Here is an 18,808-nt window from a genome sequence, read left to right on the forward strand (position 1 = left end):
AAAATAGTTTCCTAAGTCACCCATTCAGCCACACAAAATACACCCTCCATTTAGTAGAACCCTCAGGAAATGTGAGTTTAGGGTTAAAGCAATTCTCCCATTAACAGAACATTAGTCAGAAAATTGGGAGGACGAGCTGATTCTTAAAACCTAAGTCTTGGAGAGGATCAGCACCTTGAAGAGCCGTAACGGGGGGAATGCCACTTCCCAAGTGATTTGCTGGGTATGTAGTCTTATTAATCCTTGTGAAAGGGGCCCCTTGTAAACTTGGCCCCCAAAAATGCAGACTTCAAGGAGTAACAGTGATCTTTCAAAGAATTTGTTATATACAAATTATACTCCAATGTGCAGATTATCTTCTGGTGCTCCCATTATACCCTTTTTACCTATTACTACACTTCAAATCATACCCATGAAACAAACCAACCGTCTGGCTTGTCTCCAAATTCAAAATACATGGTATATGTAATAGGCAACTATGTATTTTTTGTTATTTCCATTCTCCACATCAACAATGTAATAAGAAATTTACACTCAAGCTTCTAATCTTTAAAATACAGCATAAAAAGAATAGAACTACATGTGAAATAAAAATTAAAATGAATTAAGAACATCTGAAAAAATGACAGCTTTTAAGAGGAAATCACAAGTTTTAAAAAAAGTACCCCAGTTGTTGAAAGAGTGCTACTGGCAGTGGTTAACAAACTCTTTATGTTCCCCAACAGAAAAGGGGGAGGCATAAACCCAAGTTATATAACATGCATGTACTACTGTTACCCTGTATCTTGAAGATGAATGTCTTTCTTATTTTATATAAAAGTGAGTTTTCAAAAAATCAAGGGTTTATTTTCTTCCAAATGAATCATCTTGCACTCACCTTAGAAACCCTAATCCCTAAAAAAATTCATGATTTTTAATCTCTTCTAGTCCCAAACGTAAGGCACCTTTTTCTACTACAAAATGTTTTAATGAGCTACCATCAATAAGAATCAGTCATTCTTCTGACCACAGATAAGGGTCAGATCCACCTCCACTCCACACTTCCCTTCCCTAAACTCTGTTAGCAATAGGGACTGTATGCTTGGGTCCTGTGCTCATTTTTAAAGCAACAAGTAATGATCCGAGACGGAAAGACACCAGCGCCATCACTAACACAATGAGACAGATATCCATATGGTTTGCCTTTCACCCGACAGTGCTTTCAAGACTCGACCCAAAGAGACCTGTTAATTCCACCCACATTCTCCTTCCCCTCCTCTCTGCCACCAGAAACTACTATTGTATGTATGAAAAGCCAGGGGCCATGAAAACCACGAGGAAGGCTCGTGGAGGAAGCCTCCTTCTGTGTTCTCCTAAAGAAATCTTTATGAAGAACAAATTAAGTTCACTTTCTGAAATGTATAAACCACAGAACAACAAAACCACAAAAGGGAAACAAAAAACTAAGTACAATAAGAAGAGTGAATACTTTTGTTACAATACTATTAAGAGGTGACTCCTAGCTGCAAATTTCTTCCTCAGTTTTAGCTCTCTCCCGCACAAACTTCTCAGGCAGTAGGTCACGAGGCTGCTCCGTGTTCACCCACCACCTCAGCGCTCCTCGGCCACTTCCTAAGAGCGCTGGCACCTCACCCGCTGATTACCTGTATCAACACAGACAGCCCCAGCTTCAGGCCTCTGAAGCAACCCCTCTTGAGTGCTCCTTGGCCTTTTACAGTGGAGGCATGTGATGAGAGTATCTGCACCAGCTGTTCCTAATTACCTCTCAGGCTGGGGCGAATGACTCAGCAGCCCAACTTTTTTTAAGGAGTCATCTACCTTGCTAGCCAACCAATATATTGAACAATGGTAAACCACTTGACAGAGCCACAGGTTAAACAACAATAATGCACGATGCCATGCCATCACTTAAACCAAGGCCATCCTACTCCCAGCTGACTCACCAAGTGTTCTTTTTCCCCAGGCTTCTTTAATCCAAAGGCTGAAGTGGCAAGCGCCTTCAAGCCCAGCCCAGCCCTTGCACCACTACCCAAGACCAGGAAGAAGCAGCCGGCCTCTTCCCATTTCTCTGCTTGACCATGTGAAGCGCTCAAGCGCTCTGGCACTAACACGTCCGGTGTTTCCACCCTTTATCTTTCGGAACTGCTTGAAATGCAAACCCTCCTGGATATAAGCAGTGTTAAACTACATGAACAAAGACCTAGTCGCGGCACCCTCCAGACCCAATACTGCTAGAATTCTCCCGAAAGATAGGCATCCCTACAAAACAGCCTTTGTTCCTTCAAGCGTGACATTGGAGTCTGTTTTTCCCACACACTTTCTTTCACAATCACTACTACGCTATACCTTGAATCAGCCCAAATTCAACGCAGAAGGCTCACTGCACAAAAACCTTCTGTACCATTCTACTCAGTGACATAAAACTGCCGTGCAAGAACGAGAAAACCATGGCACTCGCGTTTCATTAGACGAGCACAAAGCTGGTGTCTCTACGATCAACACCCACTCTCACCCGACTGTGGGAGTCTTTAATTACAACGCGCGGGCAAAACTCCAACAAAGGGAGCCCTGGGATCTCCGGGCCCCCAAACCAATCTTGGCTAAACCCAGCCCCGCAGGGTGGTATTTTTGCTCCAGCCACGAACTCGGCCTTTCTTACGTGATTACACGCGCGACCTACACCCAGGCTGGGCAGACGGGAGGCAAACAGCTCGCCGGACGCGGCAGCTGCCGACGGTGGTGGGAGGGGGCGGAGGGACAATACGGAGCCGGGCCGGCCGCGCGGGCGGTGCTGATGTGTCACAGCCCCGGCGGGCCGCGCGCCGGCTGGGGGTTGGGGGGGTGCCGGGCTCGGACCCAGGTGCCCGAGAGGCGGGGTAGGGGGAGCGGGCGCCCAGGCCCCAGCACATCCCGGCCCCCCGCCCGCCGGCCCGGGGTAAAGTACAGCGCGGGCGCGTAAACAACGGCGCCGGCCGCGCGCGGGGCCACGGGGCGCCGACCCGTCGCCCCTTCCGGCGGACGCGGCCACTTCCAGGAACGGGAGCCGCAGCCGCCCCTCGCGGGCCCCGCTTAATGCCCCCCGCCCAGAAAGCAGCCGCCCCGGTCTCCCTCACCACCTCCCCAGGACCTGCCCGCGGACCGCCCCTCACAGGCCGGCGGCCCAGACCGCGCGCGCGACGCCGCCGCGCTTACCCTGCCGGGGAAGGGCGCCCGGGACAGGCGAGCCACTCACCAGAGCCGAGGCGCGACGCAGCCCGACTGACGGCAGCGAGCGAGCCTGGCGGGCCGCGCGGGCAGCTATCAGGTGACTCACTCCCTCTCCGCGGCCGGCCGCCCCCTCCCCTCTCCTTCCTTTCCCTTTCCTCCCTCGCCTCCCCTCCCTTCCCCTCTCGTTCCCTCCCCTTCCCTCCGCCGCCGCGGCCACCGCCCCCTCCTGGTGCCCAAGCCCCGCCCCCTCGCGAGGTCCCGCCCCGTAGGCCTGCCTCGCGAGACCCCGCCCTTCCCCGCTCGGTAACGCCTAAACCCCGCCCTCACTAAAGGCCCCGCCCCGCCAGCCTGGAAACGTCGGTACGCGGATCCCTGCGGCTGTCTGCGCGTAGGCAGAAGCCCACACGAGGGGATGCAGGGAGGCGTCGCGCGAGCCCTGGGCAGGGCAGGCCTCGAGGAGGCGGCGGCGGGGTCCCGCAACCTCCGTGGGCAGCGCCCCTTTGCGAGCACAGCCCGCAGCCTGAACGAAAAAGACACCCGAGGACCACCTCCTCCTTTCCTGCTGAAAGCAGAAAGGAAAAGCCTGACGGCCTGCTCGCTCTAAGTGTTGCCGGGATACCCGGAATCGAGTGCCAGCGGACACCAGCAGGAAGGACGAGAGCTGGCCACGTCCCTCCCCAGACCAGACCCCCTCAGGAGTAGCTTCTGGCAGCCCCCGCAGCAGAGCTTCTTCTCTGCCTTCTCCTGGGGGTGGCGGGGCGCCCAGGTTCGCAAGGTTTTTGAGCTTCCTGATGGGGATGCATCAAGTGCATCCAGGATTTTGTAGAAAGCATCTGGCAGCCCTACTTTTGTCTGACAGTGAAAACAGTGGCGTCGGCTAACAGGTGTTCCCTTTACGTGGTGGCCACCAGGAAACTTGGAACCAGGTTGAGCGCCCAGTGGTGTCAGCCGGCTCATCTCAAGCCTAGGTCAGGCTTTCATCTTCTGCTGCTTATTCCGGTGTTCATCCAATTGTTGGTGTTAAAATTAAGTTCCCAAGCCATTTAGCATCTCTGGAGTTCAAAGCACTGACTGTGCAAAAAGATGTGCACCTGGCAAAGCCTACACTTATCAATCTAAAGGGAGACCCGGGCACTCTGGCACTGTGCCAGCCGACCTGATTGGAGTTGGTATCTTGTGAAGGGATTTTGCCGTTGGCTTTTGAATTCAGGTCGAAAGACAGAAAGAAGTCGATGGCTGGACAGCATCCGCACCAGGATGTGTGGGCTCATTCTTGCACACAGGAAGACAGCCCTGGACCTCTCAGGGCAAAAAAAGACTGCCAAGTTAATGAAGTCAGGTATTATCACTAACATGACTGCATTTGTATTCACAGGCGGTGAGACTTAGGGACATTTGAGTTACATCCAAAATACACGAGAAAATGATGAGTGAAATTGTGTGGGAGTCCAAGGGGAAAAGTGATTCGCTGTGACCTAGAATTTGGGCAGTAGGTAACATTTGCATTGGGTCTTAACTGGGAAGAATGGTGCCCTGCAGTCCAGGGAGGGAAGAGCATATGCAATAGTCCAGACGTAGGAGGCAGATGGCATTTCAGGCTACCTGAGTTCATGGTGGGGTAAAAATATTTAGTTAGAAAGGAAGAAAGAACAGTTGGAAATAGACATGAAAGGACTGGGGTTGTTACATGCACCTGAGCATTTTTGAGGCTTCACTCACCTTCCACCCAAAGCCAGTGGAATTCTAGTCTTCCTTCCTCCCACACCTTTGCAGTTTCTTTGAGAGGAAGAACAGACCCTCCTCTTTGCGAGGAACTCTTCCTTCTGTACTCTCGATAAATGGCAGTGAAAGTTTCTAGCATATGCTCTGATATGTTAAATTATTTGAAAAGTCTTAGAAAGGTATATCAAGGTGTTGAGAATATCAAGGCTGTTAGGAGTTACTCTCAAACTTTAGTGTTCATAAGAATCTCTGGATAGCCAGGACATGGAAGCAACCCAAATGTCCATCAACAGAGGAATGGATAAAGAAGATGTGGTACATATACACAGTGGAATATTACTCAGCCATAAAAAGGAAAAAAACAGTGCAATTTGCAGAGACGTGGATAGACCTAGAGACTGTCATACAGAGTGAAGTAAGTCAGAAAGAAAACAAATATATAATATCGCTTATATGTGGAATCTAGAAAAATGGTACAGACGAGCTTATTTGCAAAGCAGAAATAGAGACATAGAGGTAGAGAACAAGCTTATGAATACCAAGGGGGGAAGGGGGGATGAATTGGGAGATTGGGATTGATATATATACACTACTATGTATGAAATAAATAACTAATGAGAACCTACTGTATAACACAGGGAACTCTACTCAATGCTCTGTGGTGACCTAAATGGGAAGGAAATCTAAAAAAAGAGGTGATATATTTATATGTATAACTGATTCACTTTGCTGTACAACAGAAAGTAACACAACATTGTAAAGCAACTATACTCCAGTAAAAATTAAAAAAAAAAAAGAATCTCTGGGGTACTTGTTAAAAATGTAGATTCCTGGGCTCTGCCCCCCAAAGATTCTGGTTTCATAAGTCTGAATGTGACCCAAGGATCTGCATTATTTTTAATAGTGATGCGAATGGTCTTCAAACCTCACTTGAGAAGTACTGAGTTAAAGCTTATGGTGTATGTTAGGTGCAGGGCAAAAAAACAAAACTAGAGAATGATATAAAACCAAGTCAGAATGGGAAGGGCCTCATGCACTGTGCCTACAGTTTGAACTTTATCCCATGGGCTGAAGGGCGTGTGTAGAGGTATTTAAGTCATGTGATTGTTTTTAGAAGCTAATTCTAGAGAACCTCATTCACTCCATTTCCATTGCCTTAGCTCCTTCTGTCTCTAAATATTCATTCACTAATTAAATCAACGATATTTGGAGGTTGAACAAATTGTTTTAAACTGTAAACGATTACCAAGATAAAACAAGAATAGGTCACCACAAGTTGAAAAACTGCCAGTTCACACTTCTTCCCTCAAAAATGATTATGAATTAAAGCCCTACCACCCCTACCCCTAGGTTGAAAGATTTTTGTAAAAAATGAACATATTTCATTAGAAGACAGGCTTCCTTGAGGATGGGCAAACACACCCTAGTGTTTACCTGCTATCTGAAATGAAAGGTAAGGTGAAAGGAATGTAGCCTCTGACTTGGGATATTCACAGCTTCTAAGATTTAAAAAAGGCAGAAATTATAAAATAAGCTACAAGGATATATTGTACAACACAGGGAATATAGCCAATATTTTATAATAACAATAAATGGAGTATAACCTTTAAAAATTCTGAGTCACTATATTGTACACCTGTCACATATAATATTGTACATCAGCTATACTTCAATTTTTTTTAAAGGCAGTAAAAGAGAAAGAAAGAACACAGTATTGGAGCAGAACTTAACGTGACAGGGGCCAAATTGGTGAAAGAGGTGCTACTTGAATACCAGATTTAATGACAACCAAAGTGGCACAGTGTAGGGTCCAAGTAGGGAAAAATTCTTGTGCCTCCAAAAACCAACTGGAGTAACTCTTTTGTCACTCTCCCCATTGAGAAGGGGAATCTGTTGTCCATCCACTCGAAGCGGGGTTGGCCCTGTAACTGCATAGCCAAGAGAACACTGCAGAAGTGATGCTCTGTTAGTTCTGGGTCTAGCCTTTGGATTGGCATCTCCCACTTCCTCTTTCTTGGGACCCTCCCTCACAGACAAGTCACCATGCTGTGACAAGCCCAGCATGGGACCTGTGTAGCCTCTGCAGGCAACAGCCCTAGCAGAAAACCAGCCAATAGTTGGCATTAAATGTGTCATGTGAGCGAGCCACCTTGTTTGTTCTGTTCTAGTCAAGTTTATACATGACTCCAGCCCCAGCCAAAAGAAAAAAAAAAAAAAACTCCGAACGGAGCCCAGTCAACTCATAGAATTATAAGATAATAAAATGATTGCTGTTTTAAACCACTAAGTCCTGGGGCGGTTTGGTTAAAGAAAATATTGATGATGGAGTAGAGCATGAAAATGTAGTTAAATTTTGTGAGAAGACCCACAAGGCCGATGGTCAAGGCTCAGAGGAAAGTTCAGATAAATAAAACAGAAAATATGTAGAAGAGACCGGTTAATTTTAAACTGTGTTAAGCTCCTTGATCTGAGATGACACTTGAGATTTTCCTCAATTACAAATTAATTGTGCCCCCAATTTCTCTCACTCTGCTGTATATATTTATCTAATGAAGTAGAGAAATTGTTATTCTCTCAGAAGCTAATGCTAAAAATCATACTCAAGAAATATATATATCTATATGTATATATACATACACACATATAAATGCTTATGGGTAGAAGGTGAGACCCTCAGGATTCTGAATGTCGCCTGACTGCTCTGCACAACTGGGGAGATGAGTGAGGAGAGTTGGAAGCAGCAGACTGCACAGAGTCTGATGCAACCAGTCCCTCAAGCCCAAAGTAAAGTCACTATATGTTGGGTGCACGTGCCCTTCCTGTGGAGCCTGATATTTGTGCTTGGTGCTGAGTCAGAAACAGCAAGCAGAGCCTTCAGGCACAGTCGCATGTCTGCAAAGGGCAGAAAGATCCAGCCTGATAGCTTTGTTACCTGTATTTGTTGAGGTTTACACCCAGAATTATACCTGCAGCTCTTGGTCTTTTATTTTCAAAATTCATGCAGGTGTTAAATTCTACTTCATAATATATTTGTCTTAATAAAATTGTTCTCAAAAAAATTGTTTTTAAGTAAAACTGACACAACTAGCAGAGGTGCCGTATTTTAACTTATAGTTTCTTTTACCTCTGACATGCACTGTTTCATTCACCTAGAGCAGCGGGTCTCCACAGAGGCCGGTTTTGCCCCCCAGGAGATATTGGTATTGATATGGGACAGGGGCGGCAGGTGGCGGGGGGGGGGAATGCTACTGGTATCTAGTGGGTAGGGGCCAGAGATGCTGCTAAACAACCTACAATGCACCGGGGAGTCCCCATGGATAAACTGCACTGTGAATATAGACTCCTTATTCTCCATTCATAACAAAGAATTCTCAGGCCCAATGCGTCAATAATGTCAAGGTTGAAAAACCCTCAATGAGATGTACTCATGCTCCAATATGAGAAATGTGTACATAAATTAAAAGAAGGAATAAAGGGAAATAAATAAGTGGAAAGAAAATACAATGAAACCAGGGAAGAAGCTAAACGTACATATCACAAAACAGATATCCTTGACAAAGATGACCTCCAGAATTCTCTGCTGTCTCCTAGCAGCCAGGTAAAAAGGGAAACCTGTTAAGTCAATAATGAGCTACCTAGGGGTTGGATAGGAGTGATCACCGTGGGAGGAAGAAGTACTGAACCCTGAGAGAAGACGAAAAAAATGGGCAGGGGCTATGACCCCCATCACAACAACACATTTCCTGGACTGGGGTACCAGATATAGGAAGTGCTTTGGAAATAGAGTAGAATGAGTAACCTCTGAGGTTTAAAAGTTATCAAATAAGGTAGACCTATGGGGTCAGAGGAGAGATACGCATACTGCCATAAAGAGATAGAACCGTCACTTGGGGGTGCTGGATTTTCTCCACTGGACACTCCTGATTCCCTGTACAGTCTTCCCCACCCTGCTCTGTGCCCCGGGAAGCTGTTCTCCAGGCGCAGCATCCAGAGGGTCTCCTGCTTCCTCACTTCTGGTCGTACTTGGATAACCGGAGGTGTCAGCAGGAACGCAGCTGTCTCCCATCCCAGGCGGTAGGTTGGCTCTAGCTATGTTCCTCTAACAAAGGTCCAGCGGCTCTCAGGCAACCTCTACGTAGAGCTACAGCCAAAGCAACATCTTTCTAGGGGTGGTGATAACTCCCCACCTTGGTTAGCCCCAGGGTGCGTCGCTGTCCCTTGGCAGGTTAGATGCCCAGTCCTATCTGTTTCCTGCCACTTCTGGGACTTATTCACCAGGTCAAGACTTGGGGATAACCAGAGTGAATATATTAACACATACAAGGAAAGAATGTGACTGTCAAGAAGAGGCGTTCATCAAAATCTGAAGCCAACAAGAGGGGAGCCAGAGGTGCAAACACAGGCAATACATCCCTGGCACTGGGGTGTGAGGGTGAGGGTAGGTCAGCCAAGGACACAGTACAGGTAGCCCCTGCTTTTCAAAAGTTCATTTTACACCACTTTGATTTTACAGAATATCTACATTAGTACTTATTTTTGTTAACTAAAAGAAATCTAAAGAGCATTTTTATTTTTACAAAAAAGGAGAGAAATGAAAATAGCATTCAGCTTCTGTTTTGCAGTGAGCCTTGGTAGAGGCAGTGCACATCCTGAATGTCAAGAGTGGCGCCACCCAGCTCCTTCCCCGGGAACTACACACAGCCTCTCAGCATTAAGCCACCATAGCTTGGGACTATGTCTGAGCATCTGTGTTTTATCTCAGTTTATTTTGTGCATTCATTAGCAAGACGTGTCCTAAAGTAATTACTTCTTCACTTTATGCCATTTCAGCTTACGAAAGGTTTCATAGAAACACTCAACTTTCTCAGAAAGTGAGGAAACCTGTATTTTATTCCCAGGCAGGACGTGGGGAGGATGGAAGCTGAGGGCTACCCGTGTCTTGGTTCCATTAGATTAGGCACCTAGGTCACCCCATTTACATCGCTCTTTGATTTCTTTCTAATGATTTGCTTTGCATATACATCTGCCTACAGGGAGAGATCATCTGATTAGTGAGTATCAACATTTGGTACATTTGCTGGCAATACTCTCTTCATAAACTAATAAATCATCTTTCCGGTTTTCTTCCTGCCTCTGTAGCTTTGGGTGAGTGTGCATCTGAAAGACAGATCACCACTGATATGTCCACAGTTCAGGTTTCTGATCTGCAAGTACAGAATCGTACTGAGTGTGACAAGGTAAAGCCCCAGGTGACCTGGTCTAGGTGGTACCTCCTTCACAGGAACTCTCTTGGTATTCATCACTAGTAACCTTTAGATCAGGGGCACTTTATTCCCCCATTTACTTCCCTTTCTCTAAATCCCTTTTAGGCAGACACTGCTAGTTGTCTACTCAATATCCATTCCCCCTTCTTCCTTTCTATTATGATTGAATGTGTGCTTAAAAACACTTGAAAACACCTCCCCAGACTCTCTTAGTCATGTGACCTAGTTCTGGCCAACCAGATATAGGTATATATGCACTCAATGGAACTTCCAAGAAAGCTCTTACTTTCCTGATAACAAAAGACCAAATCAGCCAGTATGCAATTTTGCCTTCTGCCCTCTCTGCCTTGTACGATTGAGGTGGGGCTCTTTTCTCTCATCCTTGAGTATGAGAACCACACTCTAAGGATAGCAGGCCAGGAAGCTAGAAAAAAGCTCAGGTCCTTGACAGCTTCCTTGAGCAGCTGACCAGCCCTGGTTGTGGGGTTCACGCCTCTTATCATACAGGAGAAAGAAAACCCTATTCAGTTAAGGCTTGCAGAGTTGGGTGTCTATTACATGAAGCAAAATGCAGCCTTAAGTGATAAGTTTTCTTAATTTCAAGGCTTTGCCAAGTCCCCCATATCATTCTGTTTAAATGCACAAACTGAGAACCCTGAAGTCATGCATCCTAGGTTATGTGGGAATAAATGAGTTGTTGTGATCATAGGCAAACTATGCATATGACCCCGGAAGCTAGCACAAATAGCAGTATAATCATGTTGAGAGTATTAGAAGGACAAAGAACTGATATTATTATGAAATTACAAAGAATATGATATGTTATTGACTTCTGGATTGCCATATCCTCTTAGATATAACTAGGTCACAAATAAGAAAACAGAGATGCAGTTAAGTCAGTAAAAATACTCTGATAAAATTCCAGGAAATCGCTCTTTTGAAACATGGGACAGCTGCCAAAGGGGGGAAAAAAAGGAAGTTAAAATCCTTCAAAACAATTTCATGGATTTTAGCTCTGCAGAAACATTGGAAAGCATAAGAAATTGTATGGAATTATTCTGATAATTTAAACTCTTCCTCTTTTATTATGCATTTTATAACTGGATGATCAAAGTCTGCATCATAGTTAGATTACATGAATTGAAAGAGACATATCCATTTACAGCAGCCAAAATAAAGAAGTCCAAGCACCGCAAGCAGCATGAGGGGTAGAGACTTGGGCGCTCCATGATCATGATGACTTGCGGCGGGAATACGGGAGGATGGGGGCGACAGCTGCTTCATCTAGACACTAGGGAGTGCAGCTGGACCTGGATCCAAAGCAGGCTCTCCATATCGACCAGGCCCAGAGGACAACGCTCAGCTGGAGGACCAAGCGGAGCGCAGAAGGCTGGCCACCCTGTGCCTTTGGATTGGAGAATTTAACCCATTTATATGTAAGCCATATGGCTGAGACGGTCTTGGTGCTCCAGCCAGGTATCAGGCCTGAACCTCTGAGGTGGGAGAGCCGAGTTCAGGACATTGTACCAACAGAGACCTCCCAACCCCGCGTAGTATCAATCGGCGAGAGCACTCCCAGAGATCTTTGTCTCAACGTGAAGACCCAGCTCCACTCAACAACCAGCAAGGGCTTCCCTGGTGGCGCAGTGGTTAGGAGTCTGCTTGCCAATGCAGGGGACACGGGTTTGAGCCCTGGTCTGGGAAGATCCCACATGCCGCGGAGCGACTAAGCCCGTGAGCCACAACTACTGAGCCTGCGCGTCTGGAGCCTGTGCTCCGCAATGGGAGAGCCCGCGACAGTGAGAGGCCTGTGCACTGTGATGAAGAGTGGCCCCCACTCACCACAACTGGAAAAAGCCCTCACACAGAAACAAAGATCCAACAGAGCCAAAAATAAATTTAAAAAAAAAAAAAAAAAAAGGTCCACATCAAAAAAGTCTTTAAAAAAAAAAAAACAACCAGCAAGCTCCAGTGCTGGACACCCTATGCCAAACAACTAGCAAGACAGGAACACAACCCCACCCATTAGAAGAGAGGCTGCCTAAAATTATAATAAGTTCACAGACACCCCACAACACACCACCAGACGCTGTCCTGCCCACCAGAAAGACAAGATCCAGCCTTATCCACCAGAACACAGGCACCAGTCCCCTCCACCAAGAACCCTCCACAACGCACTGAAACAACCTTACCCACTGGGGGCAGACATCAAAAACAATGGGAACTATGAAACTGCAGCCTGTGAAAAGGAGACTCCAAACACGGTAAGTTAAGCAAAATGAGAAGACAGAGAAATACACAGCCAATGAAGGAGCAAGGTACAAACCCACCAGACCAAACAAATGAAGAGGAAATAGGCAATCTACCTGAAAAAGAATTCAGAGTAATGATAGTAAAGATGATCCAAAATCTTGGAAGTAGAATGGAGAAAATACAAGAAACGTTGAACAAGGACCTGTAAGAACTAAAGAGCAAACAAACAATGATGAACAACACAATCAATGAAATTAAAAATTCTCTAGGGCTTCCCTGGTGGCGCAGTGGTTGAGAGTCTGCCTGCCGGTGCAGGGGACACAGGTTCGAGCTCTGGTCTGGGAGGATCCCACATGCCGCGGAGCAACTGGGCCCGTGAGCCACAATTGCTGAGCCTGTGTGTCTGGAGCCTGTGCTCCGCAACAAGAGAGGCCGCAACGGTGAGAGGCCCACACACTGTGATGAAGAGTGGCCCCCACTTGCCGCGACTGGAGAAAGCCCTTGCACAGAAACGAAGACCCAACGCAGCCATAAATAAATAAATAAATAAATTTTAAAAAATAATAATAATAATGTACCAATATTGATTCATTAATTGTAACAAATGTACCACTAATACAAGATGTTAATAACAGGAGAAACTAGGGGAAAGGAAGCATATGGAAACTCTCTGTAATTTCTGCTAAAAAAAAAAAAAAATTCTCTAGAAGGAATCAATAGCAGAATAACTAAGGCAGCAGAATGGATAAGTGACCTGGAAGATAAAAGAGTACAAATAATTACCTCAAAGCAGAAAAAAGAAAAAAGAATGAAAAGAATTGAGGACAGTCTCAGAGACCTCTGGGACATTAAACATAACAACATTCGAATTATAGGGGTGCCAGAAGAAGAAGAGAAAAAGAAAGGGTCTGAGAAAATATTTGAAGAGATTATAGTTGAAAACTGCCCTAATATGGGAAAGGAAATAGTCAATGAAGTCCAGGAAAGGCAGAGAGTCCCATACAGGATAAATGCAAGGAGAAACATGCCAAGACACATATTAATCAAACTATCAAAAATTAAATACAAAGAAAAAATATTAAAAGCAGCAAGGGAAAAACAACAAATAACATACAAGGGAATCCCCATAGGTTAACAGCTGATCTTTCAGCAGAAACTCTGCAAGCCAGAAGGGAGTGGCAGGTCATATTTGATGAGATGAAAGGGAAAAACCTATAACCAAGATTACTCTACCCAGCAAGGATCTCATTCAGATTTGACAGAGAAATTAAAACCTTTACAGACAAGCAAAAGCTAAGAGAATTCAGCACCACCAAACCAGCTTTACAACAAATTTTAAAGGAACTTCTCTAGGCAGGAAACACAAGAGAAGAAAAAGACCTACAATAACAAACCGAAAACAATTAAGAAAATGGTAATAGGAACATACATATCGATAATTACCTTAAATGTAAATGGATTAAATGCTCCAAACAAAAAACATAGACTGGCTGAATGGATAGAAAAACAAGACTCATATACATGCTGTCTACAAGAGACCCACTTCACACCTAGGGACACATACAGACTGAAAGTGAGGGGATGGAAAAAGATATTCCATGCAAATGGAAATCAAAAGAAAGCTGGAGTAACAATTCTCATATCAGACAAAATGAACTTTAAAATAAAGACTATTACAAGAGACAAAGAAGGACACTACATAATGATCAAGGGATCATTGAAGAAGAAGATATAACAATTGTAAATATTTATGCACCCAACATAGGAGCACCTCAATACATAAGGCAAATACTAACAGCCATGAAAGGGGAAATTGACAGTAACACAATAATAGTAGGGGACTTTAACACCCCACTTTCACCAATGGACAGATCATCCAAAATGAAAATATATAAGGAAACACAAGCTTTAAATGACACTTTAAACTAGATGGACTTAATTGATATTTATAGGACATTCCATCAAAAAACAACAAAATACACTTTCTTCTCAAGTGCTCATGGAATATTCTCCAGGATAGATCGTATCTTGGGTCACAAATCAAGCCTTGATAAATTTAAGAAAATTGAAATCCTATCAAGTATCTTTTCCGACCACAACGCTATGAGACTAGATATCAGTTACAGGAAAAAATCTGTAGAAAATACACAAATGGAGGCTAAACAATACGCTAATAAATAACCAAGAGATCACTGAAGAAATCAAAGAGGAAATCAAAAAATACCTAGAAACAAATGACAATGAAAACATGATGACCCAAAACCTGTGGGATGAAGCTAAAGCAGTTCTAAGAGGGAAGTTTATAGCAATACAATCCTCAAGAAACAAGAAACATCTCAAATAAACAACCTAATCTTACACCTAAAGCAATTAGAGAAAGAAGAACAAAAAAAACCCAAAGTTAGCAAAAGGAAAGAAATCATAAAGATCAGATCAGAAAAAAAATGAAAAAATAATTAAGGAAACAATAGCGAAGATCAATAAAACTGAAAACTGGTTCTTTGAGAAGATAAACAAAATTGATAAACCATTAACCAGACTCATCAAGAGAAAAAGGGAGAAGACTCAAATCAACAGAATTAGAAATGAAAAAGAACTAACAACTGACACTGCAGAAATACAAAGGATCATGAGAGATTACTACGAGCAACTATATGCCAATAAAATGGACAACCTGGAAGAAATGGACACATTCTTAGAAAAGCACAACCTTCCGAGACTGAATCAGGAAGAAATACAAAATATAAATGGACCAATCACAAGCACTGAAATTGAAACTGTGATCAAAAATCTTCCAACAAACAAAAGCCCAGAACCAGATGGCTTCACAGGCAAATTCTATCAAACATTTAGAGAACAGCTAACACCTATCCTTCTCAAGCTCTTCCAAAATATATCAGAGGGAGGAACACTCCCAAACTCATCCTACAAGGCCACCATCACTCTGATACCAAAACCAGATAAAGATGTCACAAAAAAAAGAAAACTACAGGCCAATATCACTGATGAACATAGTTGCAAATATTCTCAGCAAAATGCCAGCAAACAGAATCCAAGAGCACATTAAAGGATCATGCACCATGCAAGGAATGCAAGGATTCTTCAATGTACACAAATCAATCAATGTGATACACCATATTAACAAACTGAAGGTGAAAAACCATATGATCATCTCAATAGGTGCAGAAAAAGCTTTCGACAAAATTCAACACCGATTTATGATAAAAACCCTCCAGAAAGTAGGCATAGAGGGAACTTACCTCAACATAATAAAGGCCATAGATGACAAACCCACAGCCAACATTGTTATCAATGGTGAAAAACTGAAACCATTTCCTCTAAGATCAGGAACAAGACAAGGTTGCCCACTCTCACCACTATTATTCAACATAGTTTTGGAAGTTTTAGCCACAGCAATCAGAGAAGACAAAGAAATAAAAGGAATCCAAATCAGAAAAGAGCATGTAAAACTCTCTGTTTGCCAATGACATGATACTATACATAGAGAATCCTAAAGATGCTACCAGAAAACTACTAGAGCTAATCACTGAATTTGGTAAAGTAGCAGGATACAAAATTAATGCACAGAAATCTCTTGCATTCCTATACACTAGTGATGAAAAATCTGAAAGAGAAATTAAGGAAACACTCCCATTTACCATTGCAACAAAAAGACTAAGATACATAGGAATAAACCTACCTAAGGAGACAAAAGGCCTGTATGCAGAAAACTATAAGACATTGATGAAAGAAATTTAAGGTGATACAAACAAGTGGAGAGATATACAATGTTCTTGGATTGAAGAATCAACTCTGTGAAAATGACTATACTACCCAAAGCAATCTACAGATTCAATGCAATCCCTATAAAACTACCAATGGCATTTTTCACAGAACTAGAACAAAAAATTTCACAATTTGTATGGAAACACAAAAGACCCTGAATAGCCAAAGCAATCTGGTGAAAGAAAAACAGAGCTGGAGGAAACAGACCCCCTGACTTCAGACTATACTACAAAGCTATAGTAATCAAGACAGTATGGTGTTGGCACAAAAACAGAAATATAGATCAATGGAACAGGATAGAAAGCCCAGAGATAAACCCACACACATATGGTCACCTTATCTTTGATGAAGGAGGCAAGAATATACAATGGAGAAGTGACAGCCTCTTCAATAAGTGGTGCTGTGAAAACTGGGCAGCTACCTGTAAAAGAATGAAATTAGAACAGTTCCTAACACCATACCCAAAAATAAACTCAAAGTAGATTAAAGGCCTAAACGTAAGGTCAGACACTATAAAACTCTTAGAGGAAAACATAGGCAGAACATTCTATGACATACATCACAGTAAGATCCTTTTTGAACCACCTCCTAGAGAAATGGAAATAAAAACAAAAATAAACAAATGGGACCTAATGAAACTTAAAAGCTTTTGCACAACAAAGGAAACCATCAGCAAGGTGAAAAAACAACCCTCAGAATGGGAGAAAATATTTGCTGATAAAGCAACTGACAAAGGATTAATCTCCAAAATATACAAGCAGCTCATGTATCTCAATATCAAAAAAACAAACAACCCAATCCAAAAATGGGCAAAAGACCTAAATAGACATGTCTCCAAAGAAGATATACAGATTGCCAACAAACACATGAAAGGATGCTCAACATCACTAATCATTAGAGAAATGCAAATCAAAATTACAATGAGGTGTCACCTCACACCAGTCAGAATGGCCATCATCAAAAAATCTGCAAACAATAAATGCTGGAGAGGGTGTGGAGAAAAGGGAACCCTCTTGCGCTGTTGGTGGGAATGTAAATTGATACAGCCACTATGGAGAACAGTATGGATGTTCCTTAAAAAATTAAAAATAGAACTACCATACGACCCAGCAATCCCACTACTGGGCATATACCCTGAGAAAACCATAATTCAAAAAGAGTCATGTACCAAAATGTTCATTGCAGCTCTGTTTACAATAGCTAGGATGTGGAAGCACCCTAAGTGTCCATCAACAGATGAATGGATAAAGAAGATGTGGAACATATATACAATGGAATATTACTTAGCCATAAAAAGAAATGAAATAGAGTTATTTGTAGTGAGGAGGGTGGACCTAGAGTCTGTCATACAGAGTGAAGTAAGTCAGAAAGAGAAAAACAAATACCGTATGTTAACACATATATATGGAATCTAAAAAAAAACAAAAAAATGGTTCTGAAGAACCTAGGAGCAGGACAGGAATAAAGACGCAGACGTAGAGGATGGACTTGAGGACACAGGGAGGGGGAAGGGTAAGCTGGGACGAAGTGAGAGAGTGGCAATGACATATATACACTACCAAATGTAAAATAGATAGCTAGTGGGAAGCAGCCGCATAGCACAGGGAGATCAGCTCGGTGCTTTGTGACCACCTAGAGGGGTGAGACAGGGAGGGTGGGAGGGAGATGCAAGAGGGAGGTGATATGGGGATATATGTATACATATAGCTGATTCACTTTGTTATACAGCAGAAACTAACACAACATTGTAAAGCAATTATACTCCAATAAAGATCTGGAAAAAAAAGAAATCCACATCTATGCAATGAAGCTGTAGAAATTAGGAGATGTTGAATTCCATCCAGTAAAGGGAAATATCATTTTATACTAATAATTTGAGAAGTTTTTCCTAAGTAAAAGGAGGCTTTAGAATTAATATTAAGCTTAAAGTTCTAAAAGCATCAATTTAAATTGATGAGAACATTAAAAAAAACTGCCTCCTGAGTAAATAAGATTTCCAGAAGAAACTCTATTCGGATGTTTTTTTTATATCCCTTAGGATAAACAAGGAAAGGAAACCTAGAGCACATGTCTAATTAACTACATGTGCCTCTTTGGTTTCCAAAAACAGGCTCTAACATAATTTGATGCTTTATCCTTAGCAATGAGAAGTCAAGCATAAAACCATTTGCAAGTACCACGTGATGTGTCATAGAAAGGAACCAGAAATAATCATAGAGAGTTTTTATCATTTTTAATAGACAAAAATCCATATTTCTGTTACCAGATCCAGAGAGATCAAGCTTTGCCTTTCATACTTCTCTACTTGGTGCCTGAAATCCCTTGGAGATTAATTTTGGGGGATAAAGGTTTTACATGTTCAGAAGTTCTCTGTTAAAATAAAAATTGTTTCAAAGGCAAGTACATTAAGCCACCTTCAAGGACAGTCACAATTACTCTAGTGAGGATAAGCTTATAAAAATACTCATAATGAATGAGGTTCAAATGCATTTTTATAGGAAAGTGGAAGTAAGCAGAAGAAAGTTGGAAGCTATACTTGGGATCCATGACACTTAAAGAATTATGATGGGGCCAGG

At 43.0% G+C, this 18,808-nt stretch overlaps 1 protein-coding gene across 3 annotated transcripts in view; it reads right to left on the minus strand.

The window, feature by feature from the left end:
- BACH1 (BTB domain and CNC homolog 1) overlaps positions 1 to 3,337 on the minus strand; it is a 45,314-nt gene extending 41,977 nt beyond the window's left edge. The window contains exon 1 of one of the 3 annotated variants that reach the window (XM_061193997.1): positions 3,233 to 3,337. The gene's annotated coding sequence lies outside the window, so the exon portion shown is untranslated. Of the gene's footprint in view, positions 1 to 2,512; positions 2,532 to 3,192 lie in introns of those variants that run through there. The other 2 variants (XM_061193996.1, XM_061194000.1) reach the window with 2 other exon arrangements.
- Between the last annotated feature and the right edge of the window lie 15,471 nt (positions 3,338 to 18,808).

Source organism: Eubalaena glacialis, chromosome 6 (genome assembly GCF_028564815.1).
Source record: "Eubalaena glacialis isolate mEubGla1 chromosome 6, mEubGla1.1.hap2.+ XY, whole genome shotgun sequence".
In the NCBI taxonomy this organism is placed as follows: domain Eukaryota; kingdom Metazoa; phylum Chordata; class Mammalia; order Artiodactyla; family Balaenidae; genus Eubalaena; species Eubalaena glacialis.